The sequence below is a fragment of the Silurus meridionalis genome, chromosome 6 (genome assembly GCF_014805685.1).
Source record: "Silurus meridionalis isolate SWU-2019-XX chromosome 6, ASM1480568v1, whole genome shotgun sequence".
NCBI lineage: Eukaryota > Metazoa > Chordata > Actinopteri > Siluriformes > Siluridae > Silurus > Silurus meridionalis.
In genome coordinates, this window is record NC_060889.1 from 16,220,502 (window position 1) to 16,247,533 (window position 27,032).

The 27,032-nt window shown below is 37.7% G+C and overlaps 2 long non-coding RNA genes across 2 annotated transcripts in view; one reads left to right on the forward strand and one right to left on the reverse strand.

The window, feature by feature from the left end:
* Positions 1 to 24,221, reverse strand: LOC124387698. The gene is made up of 2 exons (XR_006926210.1): positions 24,108 to 24,221; positions 1 to 441 (listed from the first exon to the last, which is right to left on the reverse strand). It is a non-coding gene; the product is annotated as an uncharacterized LOC124387698 (long non-coding RNA).
* Positions 23,772 to 27,032, forward strand: part of LOC124387697 — a 4,572-nt gene continuing 1,311 nt past the window's right edge. The window contains exon 1 of the long non-coding RNA XR_006926209.1: positions 23,772 to 24,159. This is a non-coding gene — a long non-coding RNA (uncharacterized LOC124387697). The remainder of the gene's footprint in view (positions 24,160 to 27,032) is intronic.

Sequence of the window (27,032 nt, forward strand, 5' to 3'; positions counted from 1 at the left end):
TTTTGTTGGATTTATTTATTTTAAAAGAGAAAAACAAGAAACACAGAGAGGCCATAATACAGATTTCTATTGGCTATTAATCTCTAGCAGTGTATAGATGCAAACGCAAGCAAAAATAATACATAAATACACTGAATGCTTTTCTATCTCTATACTGCTTGAAAAATGCGTTTTTACCCAGAATAGTCATTTGTTGTCTGAGATAGAGAAAGACTGCAGAAGTGAGTAAGCTTTGTTTGGGATGTTTAAATGGGTCTGAGTCAGAGCGATGAACATGTGGATAGATCACGTAGATGAAATAAGTTCAGAGGGGCTTGGCTTTGCTCTGGTTGAAGAGACTGGAGGAGGAGAGAGGACACATCAAGATGGATGGTCAGGTGGACACTGCTCCTCTATCATCATCCAGGTGCGTGTGTGTGTGAGTGATTGTGAGGGGAGGATCTAGATAGATAAAGAGAAAGAGAGAGAGAGAGAGAGAGAGAGAGAGAGAGAGAGAGAGTGAAGGGTTATTAATTTATTGCTGCCTTTTTTTTATTCTCCAAAGATCTGGAACTCGATGCTCTTCGATATTTGTCAGTCTTTTTTTTTTTAATTACCAGTTAAAAAACCAAAATCGCAGACAGTATTCTATTTTCTTTAACATGTAATCATATAATAAAAACATCATTTCTTTTATATTCACTCTTCTAATGGTAATTTATGAAAAATAATATTTATATATATATATATATATATATATATATATATATATATATATATATATATATATATATATAAATATATATATATATATGCAGTGTTGGGCAGTAACATGTTACTAGTAGCGCACTGTGGGCGTGTCTCCGTTTATTCAGGTCTGTGCGGCAGTAATGGCGAGTCGAGGCGAGAGCAAGACGAGTTTCTCAAAGTGGAAATAGGCTCATTATTTCACTTTAGTTGAGTATAAAGACAAAAACCTTTAAGTCAAATGTAAGCTGTGTCTTTCTGGTTAGAAGCTCGTATCTACTGCGATAAACAGCAACTCCAATCTGTTGAAGCTCCTCCAGGACCTCCTTGCCTGAGGAGCTAGAAGCTAGAAGCTAACCTGGTGTTCTGTTCTACATTGTTGATAGTTTTCATACTTCAGCTGTGAAAGGAACATTTTTAAGAGCTCAACACAACAGCAGAAGCCACTTTAGTTTTTGATTGTGAATATATTATTCAGCTTTTTTTGTTATTTATTTCAGAAATCCTTGTGATATATTCAGTTTGTGCTGGTCTGACTTTAATAAAATAGTGTTTAAAAATGACTTTGTGTTTGTATAGACAACGCATAAAAGGGCATTAATGGGAACATTAAAGAACGTTCTTTAAAAAAGTAACTAAAAAGTTACTTTTAACAGTAACGCATTACTTTTTGGTGTAAGTAATCAGCAAAGTAACGGAGTTACTTTTTGAATGAAGTAACGAGTAACTGTAACTAGTTATTATATTTTAGTAACGAGCACAACACTGTATATATGTATGTATGAGTTGTATAACATTTAATGTAAAGGTGTTAATTAAGTAATTCATTGTTTCATTAATTTATTAATTTATCTATTTGTCTATTCATCTTCAGGGTTCAATAAGGCTTTAAGCCCAATGTACCCTGTTTTGCTGAGATGAAGCAAAACCAGAATCTCAGAGTTAGCACACATAGACAGTAACCTAAGCACAGGATTGAATCTGGGACCTTGGAACTGGTGGCAACTCTACATGCTTAATCCTGTTTAGGGTTAGGGGTTCACTAGGCTGGGGAACTTACCAAGAAAAAAGATTCCACTCCATCTTGGAGCATAATGCATATGCATATTAACAACTAAAGACAATGTAGCAAAGACAAACCTTCTTTCTGCAGGTTTTTAGACAAATTAGAGATCCAGGATCTGCAAACTCTCTGCATAGGAAGTAATCTGAGCTCATGACAAAACCTGAACACTAGAGCTATGAGGTGGTAACACTATATTTAGGATGTTCAGGAATTATAAAATCATGCTCATATGCTGAATATATTAAATATTTCAATGGCTTTACTTACATTATAACATGTGTATGACAATTAGCATATAACATAGACTAGTGTTTGTTACACCTGTCTTAACAGAATTTTGCCTTATCTATTAGTGGAGATGAAAATGGGTGTAATCCAAAAAAGTAGATAACAGAGAATATGCATCAATGTAAAATACCTAATTTCTATTTACACAACCTCACAAAGCACCTCAGTCTTTTCCACACGTGCATTCACACAGGCAGTCAGGCATGCGGAAAATGGGTTTAGGGAATCCATTCGTGTGTCGCCTGCTTCCTCAGCCTGTTCAGAGAGAGCCTGTCGATAACTAATCCTAACCTTTCCCATCCGCAAAATTGAAAATAAGAATAAAATAAAATAGATGGTGGGTGTTATCAAGGGCAGTATGGATAGGGTGGTGGAAATTGTGTCACTAATGGATTTAGCACTGGAAAGGTGGAAATAAATATGATGGCCCATTGCTGGGGTAGCCCTTTCAGTTTCGGGAGAGATTCTTCCACCCACAAGGTGTCTTTCTGTCTGCTGGCATCGCACACACACCCACCCACACATGAGGGATAACATATCCAGGAGTATTCTTGTGAGCCTTGGAGGAAGGTGTAGATGAGAAGATGCAATAGTATGCATACCGGAAAGGACAAACCGAAGCTGAAGCTAATGTTTATCTACCCAGGCTTACTCTTCCGACTCAGTGGTCTGTTTAGGGCTTGCAGGAATTGAGTTGATATCGGCGTGCCGGTTTACTTGTGGCCTTTCCTCTCTCCGCTTCACAGCAGTCATACCTGTTAGAGCTGGAAATTACGTTCTCCCAGGATCTCCACGCATCGAAAAACGCGCTGCATATATTTGGATATCATTAGGCCCCAAGTTATAGTGGATAAAATGCTGCATAAGCATCAAACAAAACGAGCTTGGAAGGCAAAATCTATATAGGTTAATAAATAGATGATAAAACTAAACAGATTTAAAAAAAAAAATAATAAATCTAAACAGCCTAAGTTAATTTATTCAAGCTGAAACGTTCGCCTACCTCAGGCAAGAGAGAGCTGCTCTTCTGATAAACACACCTCTCTCCATTTCTGCACAATTCCCTTGAAGTTTATTTATGCACCACAACAGCACACCAATGTTATAATCCGCGCTATCGTGCCAGCTGATAGGATAATATTTGCATTTTCCTCGAAAAATTCCTTTTGCTGAGAAGGAATGTGAAAGAAAACCATTTTACAAATGCTCAAGATTAAATTTTAAAATGAGTTACAGTGCCTGAAAAAAAGAAAACATAAAAAAATAAATATATAGGGTCAATCGACAAGTTGATAAAATGATGACTGATCATAATTAAAAAATGGAAATGATCTACCCCAAATCCTACTGTTTTGAAATAAAACAGCTTTGGGTAATGCTAGAGCTGTGAAATAGCAAGAGCCAACCAGGAAGCGAGACTAAATATTGTGGGTTTTCTCACAGATCCCTGGTATCCTTGCACCTTGAAAAAACATGCAGATATGTTTACTGGAAAACTAGTTTTGAATGAATACGTGAATGTATGTGCAGGGTATATTCCTGCCTAACACCAAGTTTCTAAAGCTAAATGAATGAAGCGATTGAGGACTACATCTGAAATCCCATTGTAAATAAAAACATGTGATTAGTATATATTCCAGGCAATAGGACCTGTTGATAGAATGTCACAACACCCCTGTAGCCAAGCATGCCAAATGCAGTATATAGGTAATGTAGGTTTTTGACATGCTTAGCTACATGTTTAGCTTCAGCTGCAGACATATTTGTTGTGGACAAATCTAAGTAGAAACTGAAGCCATCCGTAGAGCGAGCCACGGACCAAATCTGTTCAAATGTAGAGTTCAAAGATACTGAATCAGCTTGTAGATATGACGTGTGACAGGGTCATATGATCTCTCTAACTGCTGAAATCCTCAGAGCAGCTTCCTAAATCAATCAACTCCCAGATCATACCAAGAAATATTTTCTATCCATCTCTAAAACTTTTCCATTTTAAAATAAGTCTTATTTAAAAACTGATTCTTCAAACAAACGAATGAAAAACGAAAGTTAAACATGAGAAGGGACAGGGATTGTAAGGTGATTGTAGAGGATGTCCTGTCAGATGCCACTAGAGGGGGGTTTTGTATACAGCTCGTAAGGCTGAGTCCTCTAATTATCTAGAAGAGTGTTTTTGGTGGTGCTCAGAACTACAATCATCATCCTCTGCTCTATGTAGTGCACATGAATGAAAGCTAGAAATACAGTTAGTAAAGCCTCCTTTTAAATATCTACTGGTGTGTGTCACATATTTCAGACAATGCCTTTCAAGTGCATTTTGCACGCACACACAGACACACACAGTCACACATACTAACATACACAGCTGCACATATGCACGCACATATTTTGCAAACACACACTGTCACAAACCATTAGTTCCTCAGTGTGTGATGATTCTACACCAGCTTAGAAAACCAACAAGCCAGCATGCTAGGCTTTTAAAAGATGCATTCAGGCTCCATGCTGTAAACTCTGAACGCAACCATTATACTCGAAATCAAAGTGGCAGCTCTCCTGACGATTCATATTTTCTCCACTCTGGGTCATTTGACATTGCCCTCTAGTGGTTATGTGTCCTTTATGCAGCCACTTTCCATCGTCAGACAGAAATCGTGCCTCCAGGCCTCCACAGCTTGCTTAATTAATTTGAGTAATTATTTGCTTATGCAGACAGAGTGGACGTTTTTGTCCACAATCGGCACTTTTAAAAGGAACAGATTGTCCTGATGGATGGCAAAATATACCAGTGGAAGTAAAAAAGGGTGGGGGTGGAGGATAGATTATCCTTAGAGGCGTCTGTCTAGTCTGAACAAAATATTTGAAAAAAAAAATATCAAGTATGCATGTCGCCAATGTTAGACCATAAAGTCTTAGCAATGGAAAGTGCCCTGATTTAATGGAGTGGAATAGTTCGGACCCTCCGGCTTTACCGCTTCCACTGATCTTTGACCCATCTTTATTTATCTTATCATAAATGTAATTCAGTTAATTAACTCTTGCAAATTTATAGCAGTAAATTTGCACATACAGCAAACACAGGAATTCAGCTAACATTATGTATGGAAGAAAATGCAATTGTGTGTGCTGATTTAAGAAAATAATCAATGATGAGCTAATATGATGCGATGGTTAAGCTATAATGTTAAACGTTATGTCAATCAGCAGCCTTTCTTTTTTCTCAGCCCTCATTTCTGAACTTGAAAATATAACTGTAGCAGCTTTACTCCACTGACGCTGGAGACTCCTTCCAAAAAATTGCTGAATAAAATAAAAATCAATAGCATTGTGTTATAAAGAAATATAACTGTCATGCAGCGATGAACGGAGGCGAAAGCCGGAGTACAAGTCGCTGTATGTTTAATGCAGGAGTGGAACACAGATATAGACTCACGACAGTCCATAAAATTTGAGAATGCAATATCCGTGGTACGCAATGGAGGGGCAAGGTCCACACAGTCCTATCACGGGACTGTAGAACGGGAGAAAAGATATCCGAACGCGTTTCGGAGAAAGCGCAGCCGTTGCAGGACGGAAGAGTCAGACTGGAAAAAACGCATAGGTTTACACACAATAACGGACAGTGAGTGAGGGTGAGTGAGGGTTTTTTATAGCTGCCGGGAAGGAGTGTTAACCCGTCCCAGGTGTGTGTAATTGAAGCCAGGAGTGGCAGAGATAGTGGCAGCATGACAGCCGCTGAAGGGGGCGTTTCAGGTGGATTCCTGACATCCCAAACCCACATACGCCTGGTGGGCCCAATCGTCGCGGAACCGGGAAAGCCAGGCAGGACCCGAGGCGGAGTCCTCCAGAAACAGAGCAAACCCCTTGGCAAAAACCGGAGGCTTAGTGATGTCCTCAGCGAAGACCGGAGGCTGGGCGACGCCTTTAGCGGAGACCGAAGGCGGAGAGATGCTTCTTGTGGAAAACAGGGGCCGAGCAAAGCCTGCAGCATAGTCCAGAGACTGAGCGACTTCTTCGGCGGAGACCAGAGGCTGAGCGACGCCCTCGGCGAAGATCAGGGACGGAGCGACACCCACCACGGTGGACTGGAGCAGAGCGACGTCCACAATGAAGGTCTGGAGCAGAGCAATGTCCACCACGGAGACCTGAAACAGAGCGATGTCCGCCACGGAAACCTGGAACGGAGCCACACCCTCAGCGGAGACCGGAGGCTGAGCGACGTCCTCGGGGGAGACCGGAGGCTGAGCGACGGCCCCAGCGAAAACTGGAGGCTAAGCAATGGGGCTGAGGTCTGGAGCGGAGCAATGTCCTCTGCGGAGGTCTGGAACAAAGGGGCGCCCACCACGGAGGTCAGGAGCTAAATGATGCCCACGGCGGAGTGCAGAGGCCTTGCAACGTCCACAGCGGAGGTCAGAAGATGAGCCATGCCTTTAATGGAGTCCGAAGGCCGTACGACGCCCTCAATAAAGTTCAGGGATCGAGCGACACCCTCGGCCGAGGTTGGAGCCAGAGCAATGCCCTCCATGGAGGTAAGAGGCTGGGAAACGCCCTCTGCCGGGTTCAGGGATGGAGTGATGTCCTTTGTGGAGGTTTAGAGCCTGGGGCCTGAGGGCACTCTCAGTGGAGGTCCGTGGCGCTATGGCGCTTTCAGGGGGACCTTGCACTGCTACGTCTCTTTCAGAAGGACTAGAAGATGAGACATCGCCTTCAGGGGAGCCTGGAGGCTAAACGTCACCTTCAGGGATACTCGGATGCGGAAGGTCGTCTGCAGAGGGCTGTCGGATGACTCTGGAAGCGACCTGTGGCCGTCAGAGGGACCTTGGGCCACAATGGGGCTCCTCAAAGGGTTTTCGAGCGCTGCTTCATCCTCGGCGAGACCTAGCAGAGCGAAGGTGCTTCCACAAAGACCTGGGATGGTGTCTTCACCCTCAGAGGACCTTGGGACCGCCATGCCATTTTCAAAGACATTTTGAGGCGTAACGTCACCTTCAGCGAGTCTTGGAGGCGCAATGTTAATTTCAGTGGAGTTTGGTGGAGAGATGTCGCCTTCTGAGGGACTTGGAGTAAAAATGTCGCCCTCAGAGGGACTTAAGTAGTGTAGATCCGCCATAGTCATCCCCTGAACATCCCAATGAGCAGCCTAATAAAGTGGGTGCATGAGCTGAAATCGCCTCCAGCCGCGCTCCACAACTTACTGGCGAGAGAGAGGGAGTCCCCAGACAGAAGAAAGATGTGGAACGCGATTTTGGCTCTTTCATAGGGATGAATACAGATCCATATATTCGCCGACGCTCCGTATGAATCCGCCCCACTCTGCCATCTTGCCGGAGAAGCGAGTCGGGAATTCCATTGCACTTTTGAGGGGCGTGGCGCAGCCGCGCTTGCATGTTCCAGAGCCGGCGAACAAGAATCGCAAGGAGCAACAGCGAGCTTCCAGGTGTAATCCAAAGCGGGCTCAGCTGCCGCTTCATTGCGGCAGAGCGAAACCTCCCCTTGTCTCGGTTGGTCTTGCTGTGACAATAACAGATTATATTTATACGGATATACTTAATAGTTCATGTAAAATCATATTTTTGTGCTAGATGGAAGAGTGTGTTTATGTCCGAGTGTTTTATTGTAGTGGCAATAGGCACAAAACTGCAGTGTGTAATGGAATACAGCACTTAAGATATTTCAATGAACAGGCGGGGGTAAATATTCTGAGCATTGTATATATCGAAACCTTATAAAGAGAACACAGATCTGTGCAGGCATAGATCATTGCTCTAACAATATTTAAATATATTTCCGATAAAAGTGCTTTATGTCTTAGGCACTTGACAGTGTAGTGGAGATGTGCCTCCCTCCCACACACAAACACACACCCATAGCAACTCTGCCACGAACACAATGAAAAATCTTTTTCATTTTGCCACCTGTATCAAGGATGAAGTCTCCAAAATACCTCAAATCTGTCCATCTGTCAAAGTGTCACTGCCTATGAATCCTCAGTTGTCTTTAGAGCAGTGAAGTAAGACAACTAACCCTCTCGAAAATGCAAAAGCAGACTTTGAAAAAAAAAAAAGGAATTTGATGGAAGGCATACAGAGAACAGCACACAGCAAGGCACCCTGGCAGAACTGCTTGGGTGACTATTCAGAGTAAAGTTATCTTCAGAGGCACAGACTATCAACACTGAAAAGAAGATTTACCCCATTTGTGATTCTTAACCCCTTCAAGTCCAAGCATTTTATTTTGTAATTCACCTTGAAGCATTTTATTCACTGCTTTTATTAACTGCTATGAATTATTCAGTACTTTACAGCAAAAAACTTATATGGCCAAGAGAATGATAAATTATACCCATCAGCCACTTAAATAACATGCACATCATGCAATTATCCAATCAGCGAATTATGTATCAGAAGTGAAATGTGAATACTAGCCAACATTGTGTAGATACGAATTAGTCATAAATGTGTGTTTGCATGTGGTGGTGGGGGAAATTCGGGATGTTATCACTGTGACTGTGTTGAAGCCAGATGGGCTGGATCATTTTAAACCTCCTGCACAACCATTTCTAGAGTTCAAACAGAATGGTGCAAAAAGCTAAAAAGATCCAGTCTTGTCAGCAGAAATGCTTTGTTGATGCGGATTTCCTGAACTGGTTCAGGTAGGCTACAGTATCTCAAATAACCACCCTGAACCACCGTGTGAATGCATGTTAGGGCTACAACAGCAGATCATATGGGGTTCCACTCCTGTAAGCTGAGAGCCAGAATCTGAAGCTAAAATGGGCACAGGTTCACCAGAACTGAACAGTTGAATAATGGTTTAAAAATAATATATACTCATGCAGTTCTGATAAGTCTTGTATTTATGCTTTTCTCTATTCTGTAGACCTCTGCTCTGCTCTCTCACCATGTTGCTAAGCTAAAGTGTCAAAGTTGTTTACACTGAGTTCTTTGCTGTGAACAGTTTGAACTGTGCAGAGCAAGAATGATAATGTTCCCAAATTCCCAGCGGGCCCTTACCTACTCGCTTCTGGTGACTAAGGTTGACACAGATCTCATAGGTTTACTTGTTTGGAAAAAGATAATGAAATGTCATAACAGAGGTTGAGGCTTATATATCCATAGATTTTCAATTAATTTCTCACATATGTGTATAATCGATATTTAAACCTTTAAACAAATCTATAACGCATGTTTTTTTTCCCCTTTTGCTCATTTGGTCTTCTGTGCTGTTCTTACTTCCTGTTGATATGGTTTATGGCTTTTTTACATGGTAGGGTCTAAAAAGTAGGGTCCAAAAAGAGACCACATATCTATATTTTTTCATCTTTATTTGGAAATAAACAGGTTTTTAAAACATTTTAACATTTCAAATAAGGAAGTTAAATGTTCAATGTTTTGAATATATAATATTTGAATATAGTCCTTTGTTAACTGTTAACTGCATTGTACAGGCCAGATTTTCCTCATGTCTAAGCTTTTGTACTAAAGCCAGTGGTTAGAAGACATGCCGATGGATGAATGATACTTGTGAAGTCCATTATAGATCAAGTGCACACTGTCATTAAAGCAGAAAAGTCCCCAAATTCTCTGATATATATATCTTTTATACTTATGTCCATTGGCACAGTCAGCAGGCAAAAACATCAGATTTAAATTTCTCAACTAGACTGCAGCTTACCCTGCTCAGTTTGGGTTTTGCTCGGCTCACACACACACACACACACACACACACACACACACACACACACACACACACACACACACACACACACACACTCTCTGTCATAAGGGAAAGAGAGAACAGCTTTGTTCTCCAAATCACACCCTGATGCTACAATGAAGAATAGTTAAGTTTAAAATAATCACAGAATATATGTATAAAAAAAGTATGTATAAGTTGGATATATGCATTACATTTCTTATAATATTCACCAAAATTCCTTAGTCAGCAATCTTTTACTTGTACACCGTATACTCTTCCTGACTTCTCACAAAGAAATCCGTTTTATTTTTATAATTGTGCATAAAATGAAAGAATCAAGATACTTCTAAAATAAGCTTTTTAAAATACTCAGAAGTTGCTCATAAGTTCCTGTCAACACAGCTTAAGTTTTTCACTGCATTATGCAGTATAATTACCATAGGTAAACTAGGGCTGTTAAAAGTAACGCATTAATAACGACACTCATTTTATTACGCGATTAATGCAGTGTGCATTTCTGCTTGCCTTTCTTTACTTAGACAAAAAAAAAATACTAAACCGAAAAATTCTTTTTAATCACTAAACATTTGTTTTACTGATGTGTCTCAAATCAAGCACCAAAATCCCTTATGATGCACACATCTGCAATTAAAACAGGCTTTCTGTTTGAGCAACTGGCTCAGTGCAAAGAAGGAGAAGTAATGGAAACCTTTGATTTTTCTATGTTCTTTTTTTCATGTGGTTAATAGACATGAACAAGTTCTTTAAAAAACATCTACAAACTTTGAAACATGTCTAGTCTTCATGCTCTATGTTAAGTAGGGTTTCACTCTAATAATAAACATACATGTGCATAAAACATATTCGTCCATGCTTATGTTGATTCAAGTATTAATATATATAGTATATAATATATAGTTTTATATTAATGGTTAATTAACACTTGTTTTTAGTCTCATTATGCACCACTTTGATTGTCTCACATTTGTTTTTCCATGTCCTTGAATTCATGCTCAAGTTATGGATTCTTTGTACTAGTGTTTAATGTTTGCACACATGAATATCATCTGTACTTGCACATGCTTATCCTACAATCCTGACAATCTGGTGTGACCGAGAAGAGGATGGGTTTCCTTTTGTGTCTGGTTCTTCTCAAGATTTTCTTGCCTCTGACTTGATCATTAAAGATACATTTTTACATTTACAGTTACTATACAGACTAAAACTATATTAAATTGAATTGAATTAAACTAAACACAGGAACAACAGCTGGTTTAAAATATAAAATACATTCCAGCAGGCCTTTTTTGTAGTTGTACTGAAAGTCACCTTTCCTCAGATTGGCTCGCTTGAATTAGTGTATGACAGAAATATAATGAGCCAAAAGATTTACATGCACAGACCTTTTAAAAAGGGGAGGACCCAAGACTTGCAACGGCAGTTTCATTCAAAACCTTTGAGCTCTTTAATTAATGTATGACAATGACAATTATGTCAGAAAGCTGAAATAATTGTTGCAAACAAAAATGTGTGCATGTTGACCTTGAGCTAAAAGATCATAAGCCATATTCTTTCCTCCACTTAACTATAAGGGAAACATAAGGTTTATTCCTTCATAGAGCAAAGTGAAAGGGAAAGTATATCTTTTTTATGTAACTGTATATTTACAAATGAGTACTTTTAATTCAAACAAACGACCCAATTCGACAGCAGTGTCAAAGACATGATGACTAATGCCTTGCCTGGCGTGGTGCCGCAAGTGATTGCTTTTCTATTGCATCAAAATCATAGATTCATAGATCATGATAAAACCCAGTAGCCTGAACAACATTTCATTAATGCTTGTAAAAAGAGAGCTGAGAAATGGATCTAGAGCTGGCTGGTTTGTTAAACCTTACACCTACAATGCTTTTTGTCTAATCTTAACTGTCTTAAACTAGTTTTAGCATGATTTGAAATGATGAAGCTAATTTTCATGTTAGTTTTAATGCACACTGAATATGAAATGTATGATCATAATATGCAAAGCATGTTTTACTTTGGGTTTTCTGCAACAATATTCATGTAATCGTATAGAAACATAAAAAAATTCAATCTGGTCATTTTACTGTGACAGAAAGAAAACCCCTTTTTAAATCACTATTACTTTACACTTACAGCATTCGGCAGATTTTCTTATCCAGAGGTGGAAATTAAAGAATTACATTAACTTGTATTACTTATGTTCTACTTCTAATTTGTTAGGTAATTTTTAAAATCTGTAATTTTACTTTTTCTAAAGTAATTCAATGTTGCAGATAGAGTTTTATGCAAATCTGGGGTGGATTTAAGAGTTTTAGATTGAGAGCTCCTCCTCTAGCCAGTCAAAGAGTTGCTAACTCGTAAATGTTATCTCTGTGTTTGAGCCGGCGAATACTGGACAAGCACAAATAACTTAACATAAATATATTGTTAGTGGGTGACACATGCTGTGAATATGCACAAGGAAAAATCCACAACACTGACATAATTCACAAAACAGTTAACCATTTGCCAACCACTAACAATATATTTATGTAAAATAATCTTCATTAGTAAAAATCAATAGTCATTTACCAGCTATATAGGATCCAATCAGGATGGAAAAATGCTGATGCTATTCTGGGCCAGCTGGCTGACCCAGAATGACATGGCAGCACATAGAGGCTAAAATCTGATTGGACAAAAATTCGAACATCCACATACATGTACTGGAAGCAGTGCAGCCAAAAGAAACACTACGAGAATAAACTGTTGGTAATAAAAAAAATACAATTTCATTGAACAAATATTAGAATTTAGGTTGTAACTGTATCTCAATGCTTCTTATAGTGTTTAGGCCAGCAGAGAAGGCCTTGCTGGCCCTGACGGCTCACCAATGGTGTACATACACACCTTACAGCAAATATGAAAATTAACAAAAAAGTATTAAAAAAACATAAATGTATGTAATGGAGAACTATATCCATTTAATTAGACTGGAACTAGTGGACCAAAGATTACCTTAAGCCCACACCTGATTTACACAAAATATCTGCAAAATATGGTAACAAAGTCATAAAAAAAATGATTGGTGGAAAGAAATAAGCACACAAAACAAAAAATACAGCATGCTTCCATGTGTGATTCTGATAACTCTGATAATTCTGATAATTTTTTTTAGATTTGCATACTACAATTTAAAAATTTTTGATTCATGCTTATTATTTTTAAATAATATTGCAATAATTGGCAGTACACAAAAACGTTATATATAGTAACAAAATACATCATGCAAATGAACTGGGACACATCATCAGTGATGTATCTTGGGGTCTTTGGGTGTCCCAGTAGAAATTGCCCATGGTTCTGCCCTATTAATCCAAAGCCATCTAGTGGCTTTCTCTGCAGCTTCAGTTTCAGTTATAATCGCCTTCCTATTTTGGCTTCCCAGTGATGCCTTGTAGTGTAAGCAGAGTGAAACCCTGCAAAACCTCTACAGCCCACCTCCAATGACTCACAACGTGTTTTCCAGCCCTGCCTTCTACACTCTTCAACTAACTCTTGGTACTTAGCCTGCTTCCTTTCATATATATATATATATATATATATATATATATATATATATATACTGTATATATATATATATATATATATATATATATATATATATATATATATATATATATATATATATATATATATATACTTGTTTTTTTTTTTTGGGGGGGATTTATATTTCCTTGTACTTTTTGCACTATACAGGAGAGACCATCAACACATGCTGTTAAAAAAATTAATAAGGGACATGTAGTTAAAGTACATTGTAAATGAGTTACTTTTTACTTTTACTTTAGTAGATTTTTAGACCAATAATGTTGAATTCTTTTGTACTTAGGTAAAATTTCATCCAAAAATATTTTTTTTACTTGAGTAGAATATTTTAATACTCTTTCCACACTGTTCTTGTCCAGAGCAATTGACACATTGAACATTTAAGCGTTAAAAGCCTTACTTAAGGACCAAGCAGTGGCTGCGTGGCAGTGCTAGGAATTGAACTTATGGCCTTCCAATCCAACATCTTAACCACTGTGCTACTATTCCCTACAAATGTATATTTCCAACATCTTGTGGAATCCATTCCATACAAATTTAGGCTGTTTTGAGTGCAGACGGAGTCATTACAATGCAGTTCTATTAGCAGCTAGATGATTTACTTGATGAGAATGTGTATTTTTTTAACAAAGTTTTGCTTAAAAACAATAAACCATAAACAGCCAGAAAATCTTTTACATTTTGAGGTTAGATTTTGGTGTAGCATAGCATTAATTATATGCATTGTTAATATTGTCTATGAAAGGTCCTCTAAAGCAAATTCAATGTGTGTGTGTTGAAAAAAATAATGCACAAGGATCCTCCATTTTATGCCCCTGCTAAAGGGGGAGCCATTACTCTCGAGGGCTGCTAAGTTTATAGTCTTCATTTTGGTGTTCATACAAGCGGTTAGGCTAAAGCTTTGCCTTGATGGTTTTACCTAAAAGACTGTAAAGGCCAGATAAAATAGGGAATGACAGAGTGCTCCACTGCACTGGAATAGCAATGAAAGAAGATATTCAGTAATAAAAGTATTACTGGCAGATTCTACAGCTTCGAAAATGTTTTTCTACCATTCTGGAATAGAAGCAGTGTCAGTGTCAGTGAACTTACCACTACACCATACTTTGAAGTCCTTCAATGAAATGTCAGTATTAATTTATTTTATGAGCTATAAGAGTGACACTTTCTTTTTCTTTTTATTCATTTAACATAGCACCAATGCAGAAATGATCAAAGTGCCAAAAACAAGACCTAGCTATAAATCTTTAAAAACAAGAAAGTCATGGAGTCTTGGGCCAGGTCAAAACAACATTAAGCTTTTGAAATGTTTAGTTTGCGATTAACATTTTGAAGCTAGTTTGTCCCTTACTTCACAAACTGCCGCTCTATGTTAGAACAGACCAAAGTCAACAGCACAGCAGTTATAGATAAACAAAAGATATTTAAAGATATCTAAAGCCAGTGGTCACATGATCACCAGTTTCACTCGAAATGTTTGAAAAGTACTAAGCTAAGATCTGGCCAAGGGCATGAATCTGTTGTCTTTCAAGTTATAATACAAATAATATTAAAAACTTTGTTTTCAAAGAATATGCCACTGGCTCTAGCGGGCCATGTGAAACAAACTCACCAACACAAATATGCAGAAGGTTTGTGTGTAGTATATTTATTAAAAAACAACAACAAACAAAAAAAAAAAACTGCAGACATGTGTGAGGTCAAAATACACAGTAAATAAGTGTTTAAACTCAAGTCAAGAACACATGGTTAGCATCGGTCAACTGCCCAATTATTTTCCACACATTTTTGTCATTTGCTATTTACCGATTAGGCAGCTCTTACCTATTATACCTAACAATTTTTTCAAACTGCTGTTCATGCTACATCACAGGGTATCTCAAGAAAAGGAAGAAATATATATGCCCTCTTTTACATATATGCATTTACAGACACCTGCAATTGGCTATTGCATTGACAGGGGAGAGAAAGTGTAAAGTGTATGCCACCCTTACAGCCAAAGGAGCATGGCTAATTTAACTCCTATGGCTTCCAGCCATGGAAAGTAATGCTATTGTCAGGATTCGAACATTCCTGCTGCCTGTAATAGGCCAGTGTAGAAGCAGCTGGAGATATGACAACCAGCAGAAGAACCATTAGAGAAATAGAACCTAAGGTGAGGTGCAGGAAGGAAGGTGGAGAGAACAGTCTCCTCTGTGGACCTGGTCTGGCAGATGGTAAAGGTCTCCATTGACTAAACCTGATTTGAGAACACTTTACCAGACTTATCAAAAACTAGGAACACAAATGTGCTCTCACACACACACACACACACACACACACACACACACACACACACACACACACACGCTAGATCTACTTGACTCCACCAGGTGACAAAATGACAGCATGGTCATTCTTCAGCCCATGCTAACACCTTCACCAAACTTAATTAGTTTGCTCGTACTGTGCACATATGGTCTTCCATGTAGAGCAAGTATGATGTGTCTAACTTATCAAGGAATGCCTCTTCAAAAAAAAAGCCCAATGGTCATTTAGATGCAGTGTAAGGGTGTGTGCAATCATGAAAATCTTGAAAATAAGTTTATCCACCGTTTGTATTGAGAATGCTTTTTGCAGATTTTGTGTAAATCAAGTGTGGGCTTGAGTTAATCTCTGGTTCACTAGTTCCAGTCTATTTAAATAACTGAATTAAAGTGACTGTCACTTTAATTAAGTTATTTGATTCTGGCATAAAGTTCTCCATCACATACATTTATATTTGTGTATACTTTTCTGTGTATGTATACCAGTGGTAAGCTGTCAGGGCCAGCAAGGCCTTCTCTGCTGGCCTTAACACTATTAGAAACACTGACATACATTTATACCATAAATTATAATATTTGTTCCATGAAATTGTATTAATTTATTGCCAACAGTTTATTTTCTTCATTTCGTAGCGTTTCTCTTGGCTGCACTGCTTCCAAAACGTCTATGTAGATGTTAGTTTTTTGTCCAATCAGATTTCAGCCTCTATGTGCTGCCATGTCAATCTAATCTCAGACATACTTAAAAATACATTTTCAAGAAAAGCTAGACATCGTGAGGAGAGGTCGCCAACCCTGAAGCTAGCTAGCTTGTCTCAGCCTGGGAAATTGTTTGTTCACCACCTCCAGACCAGTGAATACGAGCGGTACCACTGGCTTACAGCCTCTGAGGAGCGGTGCAAATTATGAGTCTGCATCTCTGGTGAGTAGATTGTATTTTATTTACATTTGTATGTTTTTGTCATGTTATTTATATATGTTAGACAAATATTGATTCTGAAATGCTCCAGATAATGTACTGTAGGTGGCACAGTTGTGGTTGTAGTGTAGAGGTTTGGAGTTTATATGTTAAATGCCCCTCTTTCTGTAATGCCATGTGTTGTTAGATTGCGTTTTTGTATAGTTTTGATGGTTTCTATAATCGCGACGTGATAGTGGTGGTATAAAGAGGTGGATTAAGTCGGGTCAGTCCCCACTGAAGGCCCAGGTACCAAATTCATGTCCCGCCACTGACTATATGTATTACAATGTGGAAATACAGTAAATAATGTAAAGCAAACATCAACTGTAAATAAATAACATTTAATGTTTTAGGTCAATTTTGTTGTCTTTGTATTTAATAATGTACAGTATTTAATGTAAATGTATATAATATATACAGCATGAGGAAAAAATATTTATTAGATTTTATTAGCTGAGGTTTACTGAGTCTGTTCATGCAGATGAAAATATTCTATACTAGCATAATCCTTGTTTGACATACTTCATCACAAACATTTTTTTTTCTTATGATTTGATAACTTTTATAGGCATCATATTACAATATTTTACAACAAAATATTATAATTATGCTGAATGAATAATAATATAATAATAATAATAATGATTCATAATGAAAAGCTAAAACCTTATATTCATCATATAGTTTAAAACCAATAATACAGCTTAGCCACTGCAACATGTCAGCTATCACAGGTGTACACTAGCTGTTAATCTGGTATTTTTTGTTTCAATTGAATTGTTTGTCCCAATTTCTAGATATGTCTTGCATTACTTTCTTTCAAATCATTAAATGTGAATTGACTGAGTTTCACAATTCAGGTAAATTTTAAAGCGTATGAATTGATGTAATAATTTAAATTGGTCTACCTTAGTCATTCTTAATATATGCAAATCTAAACATACATTTACATCTTAGTATTTCTCTAAGACAACAGACATTTTTTCCCAAGCTTACTGGATTTTCAAGAACCCTGCATTTTTGTTGTGTAAATGCTCCTGTGTATGATTTACGAATGAATTTGCTCATTTCCAGTTTGATAAATGAGGCCGAATGTTTGCAAACTTTTAAATGGTGGTGTACATGATAACAGATGTGACATCCATGCTGAATCCCCCCCTCCAGTGCTGTGACAATGAGCGATTATAAAGCATGGGCCACAGTTCTGCAAAAGAATATGTTGACTGGATTTATGTTGCTATTTTAAAACTTTGAAGAATGCAAAGACAACCTGCTTATCATACTGCACATTTTTACTGCAAATTAGGCAAGTCATGTGCACAACAAACATTTATTTTAAAAACCAGAGAGTCAGTCATATACAATAGAAGCACAAAACTGGTGAACGTGTCTGTATATGGCATTAGGAAGAAGAGGAACCTACTCCAGGAAATAACAATGCATTAGTAAATGCCTCAGACTGCATTAGGGCTGGCAAGACTTTACAAAGTCACAAGAGAAATACAAGGACTGTAGAGCCACGCTGACTGACTAACAAACAAGGTGCATGTGTCGAATCACAAGTACCAGTTGATTGGATTAGAGATGATAGCCTGATGCAGGAGTAAGAGCACTACAAAATAAGATTCACTGGCTTTTCATATCCAAATGATTATAAAAGATAAATATTAGTACGTCATATAAATAAATCATATATCATAGCATTTTACACAGAGAGGGAAGATGAAGAGATAGACGGTGTTCTTATATGACCCTATGTATCGGTCAAGGCTTCTTTTCCCACTGAGAGAGTCTAAAAGGGTACCATAGCTGTCAATCTCAGGGTAAATTGCTCCCATTTCCCGGGATGTGTCAGACTTGACTTTCAGCATCAGGCTAGAGTTTTATCTGCCTCTTCTTTATCCCATTAGGATATGAGTTCACTTTAGAAAGTCCACACAATACTAAGAAATACCAACATACACAGAGATGGTCCAATCACTAGTAGTGAGTCCCCATTTAGATCCCAGCTGGGATAGCACACAAGCACACTCTCCATGTTCAATTATCTGCTTCTATCCCACATCCACCCTTCATTGTAGGATGACACACACACACACACACACACACACACACACACACACACACACACACACACACACACACACACACACACACAGACACACACAGTGCTTCCAGTAGTGTGGCCCAGTGAGTGAGATAAGCAGCAAACATGGGGTGACAGGCTCGGTTGGGCCATTATTGAATTGCAGTGAGGACTATATTACTTTAGAGGGAGATAAAAGACTACATACAAGACAGATGGGAGGGGGACATCAAACAAGTCTGTGTCCGTATTGTGCCAAGACAAATCCTGCTGAAGGCAGCTTTGATTTCCCCTTAGGCCAGGTGCCATTTCTCCTTGAATAATTCTTATGAGCAATCCAGCCTGTTCTGCTTTAGCCTTTATTCCTCTTCCCTTTACTGGCCTCTCTTACTTTTCGTTCTGTCTCCTTTTACCCATCACCAGTGAACAAATGCTCTGGCCTGATGTAATGATTGGAATTCTTCAAAACCATTTAATTTCACCATGTGTGCTGAGGCTCTAGGGGGAGCACCTTGGCATACGAAGTAGGAAGGCCTATGGGAAATCCACAACATGCTTGCCAGGAACCGTCTCCGAAAGCAACAAGCACCATCGTCAAAGCAGCCTGCCGCCAATGCGCTATTCATTAGCTGAGGTGTTTACTGAGTCTGTTCCACTCCGATGAGCTTCACACTTTCCCTTCAATGAGAAAATACACAGCGCTGTGCATAGATAAAGTGAGCTCATTGTTGTTGTTTTCTTAAGTCATCTTTAGAGAAGAATTAGAAAATTTGAATAGTTAAATAATGATTATTTAAATTGTTTATATTAATGTTACATAAATACTACTTGTTTCATTTTGTTTATTTACATTGCATTGCAATTACATTCGTTCCTTTATTTATTTATTTTTTTTCAAGAGTACAATATGTTAAGCAGGAAGACAGCATTCAGTTCAAGTGGATGTGTTTGAAGCAATTGGGGAAGCATAAGTATCTGAAGAATGTTGACTAGTGTCAAATTGTGATGGCTAGACAACTGGGTAAGAAAATCAACAAAACAGCAGGACATGTGCAGTGTTCTTGCTAATCAGTGGGTAGTACCTCCCAAAAGTGGTTCAAGGAAGGACAACTAGTGAACTAGTGACAGGGTACCCCAAGGCTCACTCATTTGTGTGAACACACATTGCATCACATCTTTGTGCTCATGGGCCAGTCAGAAAGTACATGCTGACCCTTGATCACAGCTAAAAGTACCTACATTGGGCATCTGAGCATCACAAATGAAGGTTAGGTTTCATGTTTTCTTTTACATGTGGATGGCATGGGGCATGTGTGTGGCTTAGCAGAATGCACTATGTGAAAAAGGCAAGCTGGCAGAGGCAGTGTGATGCTCTGGGCAAAGTTCTGCCTGGGAACCTTGGGTCATGGCATTTATGCGAATGTTGCTCTGCCACTTTTCTAAACACCAAGTAAATTCCTAAATAACAATATTTCCTCATGTCCGATGTCTCTTTGAGCATGAGAATGCACTCTGCAAGACTGCAAAAAGAGTTCAAGGTGTTGACTTCAAAATTCCCCAGGTTATCCAAGTCATGTGTCAGTTTTTTTAAATTTTTTATTACTGACAGTTTACAAATGCTAGATTCAAGTAATCCAACTCTAAAGGTATTATTTTTTTCCTTTGGTAGGAAAGATTTTTTTTTAGCAAAATGAGCAACATTTGTGTGAAATCCTATTTAATAGGTAGATTTCAGATAAAAATGTATATCAAATAAAAACTCTGTACCATGTGACAGAGTAGCTATGTTAAAAAAAATAATAATTTAAGCATGTGAGATTCATGCTGTGGGCAAAATCACCTTGCAGGAGTTAGTAATGACCTGCTTCTTAACTGGCAGGTTTTATACAACTTTAACGTTTCTATAACTTTATATATTTTCAGTAATCGCTCAGGTATTATGTAAGTTACACACTACCGTATTCTGTATGTAGGTGATGGTGGAAAAAATACAGTATTTAATGCCTGCTCAGTGTGTTGCTAGACATTACAAGATGATGACAGACGTCTGCATAGTTGATGTATCGACTTAGATCATGTACATAATGTCCTGTATGAAGATGGAAGATTTTTGTGGACACTTGTCTGTGTGGTCGCATGTCTTAATCGGATCCTGCTATGAGGTTGGGAGACAAATGTAACCTTGAAGAGTTTTGGAAACAAAAAACAAAGAATTCTGTGTGCAACAAACAGTGGAAATGACATTTTGATGTGCAAGAACCAGTGGAGATAACATCATGACGTCACAGGAGTGTGTACTTGAACACATTGTGGGAACGTTCCTCTGAGAATGTTGCAGGAATGTGGAATGTTCCCTCGAATATTGCGAAGTTCTCAAGAACAGTATGTAAACATCCAAGTTGCTGTTAGTTCGTTACTACTACTATTACTACAACTACTATAATAATAATAATAATAATAATAATAATAATAATAATATAAATGCCTAAAATCAACTTTCTTAGACTATAAATTCATTTATAGTTTATAGTTACAGAAAATTATACCTATTTGGACTTTCCATTATGAGATCATAAGTAAACACTGTGGAAATATTCCATTGACATAAAGTTATAGTTACCAAAATCAGTCCCTAAAAACAACTGTTGCCAAATTCTTAGAAGGTTAGACAAAGCATAATTCACTCTGTAAATATACTTGTGTGTGTGTGTGTGTGTGTGTGTGTGTGTGTGTGTGTGTGTATATATATATATATTCAAAACAATGAAAATAAAGATAGTTTAAAAATTAATAATGGGAGAACTGAATTCTCCTTTGGGTTTGTTGGGTTTAAATGTCTCATTTGCTATTAGATTAAATAAATTGAGTACAGTATGTTTACAGAAACATGCTCAAAGCCAAAAAAGTTTATATTGAATGAATTATTATTCTATGAATCATTAGTCAGGAAACATTTGCAACAAACCATTGACATCAGAGGCTGCACAACAAGCTCATTTTTGCTGCTGATCTTCAATCGAGCCAGGCTATAGAGAAAATGTTTGCTCCTTTCCATCATACTGATAATACCAGAGCTATTAAAAACATATATTATGGACTTTGTTCAGAGCAGATCTTTAGGCTGTTACTTTTACAGGGATTGTTTAACAGTAAAAATAAAAAACTATAAAAAATTAAGTTCCTGAATGATGATGATTTGTTAATCAGGGCCATCTTTCAAGGTCATTTATATTTTAAAAACTAATTTAAAAACTCTTAATTGATTTGAAAATCAAGCTAAAAAGTTTTGCTAGTTGTAATGTGCTGTCATGTTACAACTGCATTTGCTTTCTGGATTAAAGAAGGATATGGAAAAAAATGTGATGACATGAAAAACATGTAAAGATAGATGTGATAAGGTTTTTTTTTCACAATACACAAAAAAAAAAAACAACAACAACAACAACCAAAAATACAAATAAAAAAGGCCCCAAATGGCAAAATATTAAGCTTTTAATGGTCTTAATTCATTGATCCAGAAATAAAACAAATAATTTAGATCTCGCCCTGCTTTCATTTATTAGCTTGTTATCAGTCCCTTGATGGACTGCCTCAGGGGTAACAGATAATCACACAGACGTGTTCGTTTTTTTCATGTTCATTTTTCATTAAACATCAGAATCATTATCATGATTTTATTTTTGGGCACATGAAGACTGCATATAAATGTATTGCATTTTGAATGTATTCTGACCCCCCTTCAATTTTTATATTTTGTTAAGTTGCACACTGATTCTACAATATTTTTTTCCTCATTAATCTACACTAAATGCCACCTAAATGACCAAGTGAAGACAGAATTCTAGAAATGTTTGCAAATGTATGAAAAAAGAAAGACTATAATATCACATAAGTATTCAAGTCCTTTTCAAAAACACTTGAAATGTAGCTAAGGTGCTTCCTATTTCTCTCGATTGTTGCTGATATGATTCTACACTTTGATTGGAGTCCACCAGTGGTAAATGTAACTTACTGGACATGATTTGGAAAAGCACACTGGCAGAGACCTGACTTGAACCCTATTGAAAATCTCTGGAGAGACCTGGAAGTGGCTGTCCACCGACGCTCCCCATACAACCTTAATCAGCTTTAGAGGATTTGCAAGAACAATGGCAGAAAATCCCCAATCCAGGGGCACAAAACTTGTTGCGTCATACCCGAAAAGACTCAAGCCTGTAATTGCTACCAAAGTTGATTTAACTAAGTACTGAGTAAAGGGTCTGAATACTTATGCACATGTAATATTATTTTTTTTCTTTAAAATAAATTTATAGTCATGTATAAAATTCTGTTTTCATTTTGTCATTATGGGTTTCTGAGTGTAGACTATGAGGAAAAACAATAATTTTGATGATTGTAGTATCAAGCTGCAACATAAAATTAAAATAAAAAAGTGAAGGGGGAGTTAGTTGACATACTCTTCTAAAATAAACTTAAAATAGTGCAGCTTCTGTAGCAGATCCTGTACACCATATATTAGCTACAGGAGTCATTAGGCCCAAAAATGGTAGCCTCACTGGCTTTTACTCGTCTAAGAACGCAAAGAACAGACTTGCTTATTAATGAATACCGGTCTTCAGAAGGACAGGAGGACACAGAATTCTTTAGAGGAAATGTTACAATGGACTCATCCCATTTCCAGTAGCCACTAAATAGACTTCGATTGTGGACAACATTTAGCTGTAAATTGCACATTTTACATATATTATCAAGGAGATTTTAGCTATAGGAGAACGATGTAAGTAAAACAAACTAGCACAATTCAGTCAGATGAAGTCATGCTTTACAAAATGAGTGTCACCAAATTAGAAACACTCGACATTAGGTGAGTTACTACATCTGCTAATGCACACCGGCAATTGCGTGTCTTTCTAATCACGACATGCACTGACAGCATAACACAATCTGCTTGTGAATCACAGGCAATTTGCAAAGTAACGCGACATCTTTAAGAGGTTGGCTCAATCGTCGAATCACATGTGAGGCTTTGAAAGGGACTAATTAAGCTAATGAGAGAGTGGAAACCAGATACCTCAGGTCTCCAGTTAGATTTCCTTCCACACCTAGCACACAAACCTGACACTACCATTTTACTAGTTTTAAAAACTTTTGTCTGCTGAAGGCATAGTCGAGTTCTAACAAGGTAAACTGGCACTGAAGCTGTGTTAGCGCCCGAACCCCCGTTAGTTCTGTTCTAACACCTGGCAAAAGTAAATGAAAAATAGTGTTTAGCGCTTTCCATTTTGTAGCCAGACACACACAGGTGTCAAATTAACCTTGGTTGAAAACTGAAAATGTAACAGATGGAGTGCTGAAGTTCTTTACCTGCGGTCCTTTGGGTGTGTTTATGGTGGAAAAATAGAAAGAACACATCAAGGTAAAGAGCTACATAAATATCTCGTTTATTTTCTCACCCACTAAGATTAGCCTAATGATTCGCAGCAGTGCTGTTTGGTAGCATGCCAAGATGTAGAATGATAAGGCTCAGTTTAGTATTCAAAAGACTAATGGGTATATTTGAGAGTAAACATAAATGGCACCTCTACATTCAGCTTAAAAAATAAGTTTCATTTGCACAGTGAGGTAACCAAACACTCCTTAAAGTTTAGAAGTAGTGAGGAAAATTGAATTGATCTGCTCCAGAAGGATGCTGATATTGAATGGCAAACAAAATGAGTTGGAATTGAAATGGTGCACGTAAAGCTTTCTAAATCCACGTCCTTTCCCTTCCCCTTTTTTGATTGCTCGAATATGTGGATAACAACAAAAAAGCAATTATATATATACTAATGCTCTCTGCCAATTTATTTCCTCCCAAAAAAAAAAAACAGTTCTCAAAAGATATTTTTTAAAATATGCCTGTTCAGAATTTGAATTCATTTGGAACTTTGTCGTCTGGTGCCTTGGAGACAAGCTATAATTCAGAATAAAAAGTATGATTAAAAAAAAGCACAGTAGCTGCCCCAAATTATAAGTTGTTATCATTAAAATAAATATTTCTAAGTTTTGGTCAAACAGCAAGTGTGTACATATGTATATGTATATGTGTGTGTGTGTGTGTGTGTAAATGAAGGCCTCCCAAACTAAAAAAAAAGCTAAAGAACTGTGTGTGCATACTGCTGTGACCTACATTTCTCCAGCCCCATTCCCTGTGCACTTCAGAAATCCTTTTGTTATGTCAGGTAGTTGCTGGACGTCTCCCAAAGCCCCTCAGGCTTATTGGTACTGCATGTCTGCAGAACTAATAGAGGACGACCAAAGGTAACAAGGCATTTTGGAACAATGCTGAGCACTAAAATCGTGGCAGCAAGCTTAAAGTGAAACACTACACTTTCAGAGGGCTATAAGATCTCTCCGTTACCACCAAACAGACCTTCATACTGTACTTATCCGCTTGACATTGCTAAAGTAGAGTGAATAATATTGCTTAGAAGCAGGACCTTAATTAGTAAAAGGTACACAGTGTTCTAGAGAGTCCAGAGTAAAGGGTCTGAATACTTATGCACATGTAATATTATTTTTTCTTTAAAATAAATTTATAGTCATGTATAAAATTCTGTTTTCATTTTGTCATTATGGGTTTCTGAGTGTAGACTATGAGGAAAAACAATAATTTTGATGATTGTAGTATCAAGCTGCAACATAAAATTAAAATAAAAAAGTGAAGGGGGAGTTAGTTGACATACTCTTCTAAAATAAACTTAAAATAGTGCAGCTTCTGTAGCAGATCCTGTACACCATATATTAGCTACAGGAGTCATTAGGCCCAAAAATGGTAGCCTCACTGGCTTTTACTCGTCTAAGAACGCAAAGAACAGACTTGCTTATTAATGAATACCGGTCTTCAGAAGGACAGGAGGACACAGAATTCTTTAGAGGAAATGTTACAATGTTACAATGGACTCATCCCATTTCCAGTAGCCACTAAATAGACTTCGATTGTGGACAACATTTAGCTGTAAATTGCACATTTTACATATATTATCAAGGAGATTTTAGCTTTAGGAGAACGATGTAAGTAAAACAAACTAGCACAATTCAGTCAGATGAAGTCATGCTTTACAAAATGAGTGTCACCAAATTAGAAACACTCAACATTAGGTGAGTTACTACATCTGCTAATGCACACCGGCAATTGCGTGTCTTTCTAATCATGACATGCACTGACAGCATAGCACAATCTGCTTGTGAATCACAGGCAATTTGCAAAGTAACGCGACATCTTTAAGAGGTTGGCTCAATCGTCGAATCACATGTGAGGCTTTGAAAGGGACTAATTAAGCTAATGAGAGAGTGGAAACCAGATACCTCAGGTCTCCAGTTAGATTTCCTTCCACACCTAGCACACAAACCTGACACTACCATTTTACTAGTTTTAAAAACTTTTGTCTGCTGAAGGCATAGTCGAGTTCTAACAAGGTAAACTGGCACTGAAGCTGTGTTAGCGCCGAACCCCGTTAGTTCTGTTCTAACACCTGGCAAAAGTAAATGAAAAATAGTGTTTAGCGCTTTCCATTTTGTAGCCAGACACACACAGGTGTCAAATTAACCTTGGTTGAAAACTGAAAATGTAACAGATGGAGTGCTGAAGTTCTTTACCTGCGGTCCTTTGGGTGTGTTTATGGTGGAAAAATAGAAAGAACACATCAAGGTAAAGAGCTACATAAATATCTCGTTTATTTTCTCACCCACTAAGATTAGCCTAATGATTCGCAGCAGTGCTGTTTGGTAGCATGCCAAGATGTAGAATGATAAGGCTCAGTTTAGTATTCAAAAGACTAATGGGTATATTTGAGAGTAAACATAAATGGCACCCTCTACATTCAGCTTAAAAAAATAAGTTTCATTTGCACAGTGAGGTAACCAAACACTCCTTAAAGTTTAGAAGTAGTGAGGAAAATTGAATTGATCTGCTCCAGAAGGATGCTGATATTGAATGGCAAACAAAATGAGTTGGAATTGAAATGGTGCACGTAAAGCTTTCTAAATCCACGTCCTTTCCCTTCCCCTTTTTTGATTGCTCGAATATGTGGATAACAACAAAAAAGCAATTATATATATACTAATGCTCTCTGCCAATTTATTTCCTCCCAAAAAAAAAAAAAAACAGTTCTCAAAAAGATATTTTTTTAAAATATGCCTGTTCAGAATTTGAATTCATTTGGAACTTTGTCGTCTGGTGCCTTGGAGACAAGCTATAATTCAGAATAAAAAGTATGATTAAAAAAAAAGCACAGTAGCTGCCCCAAA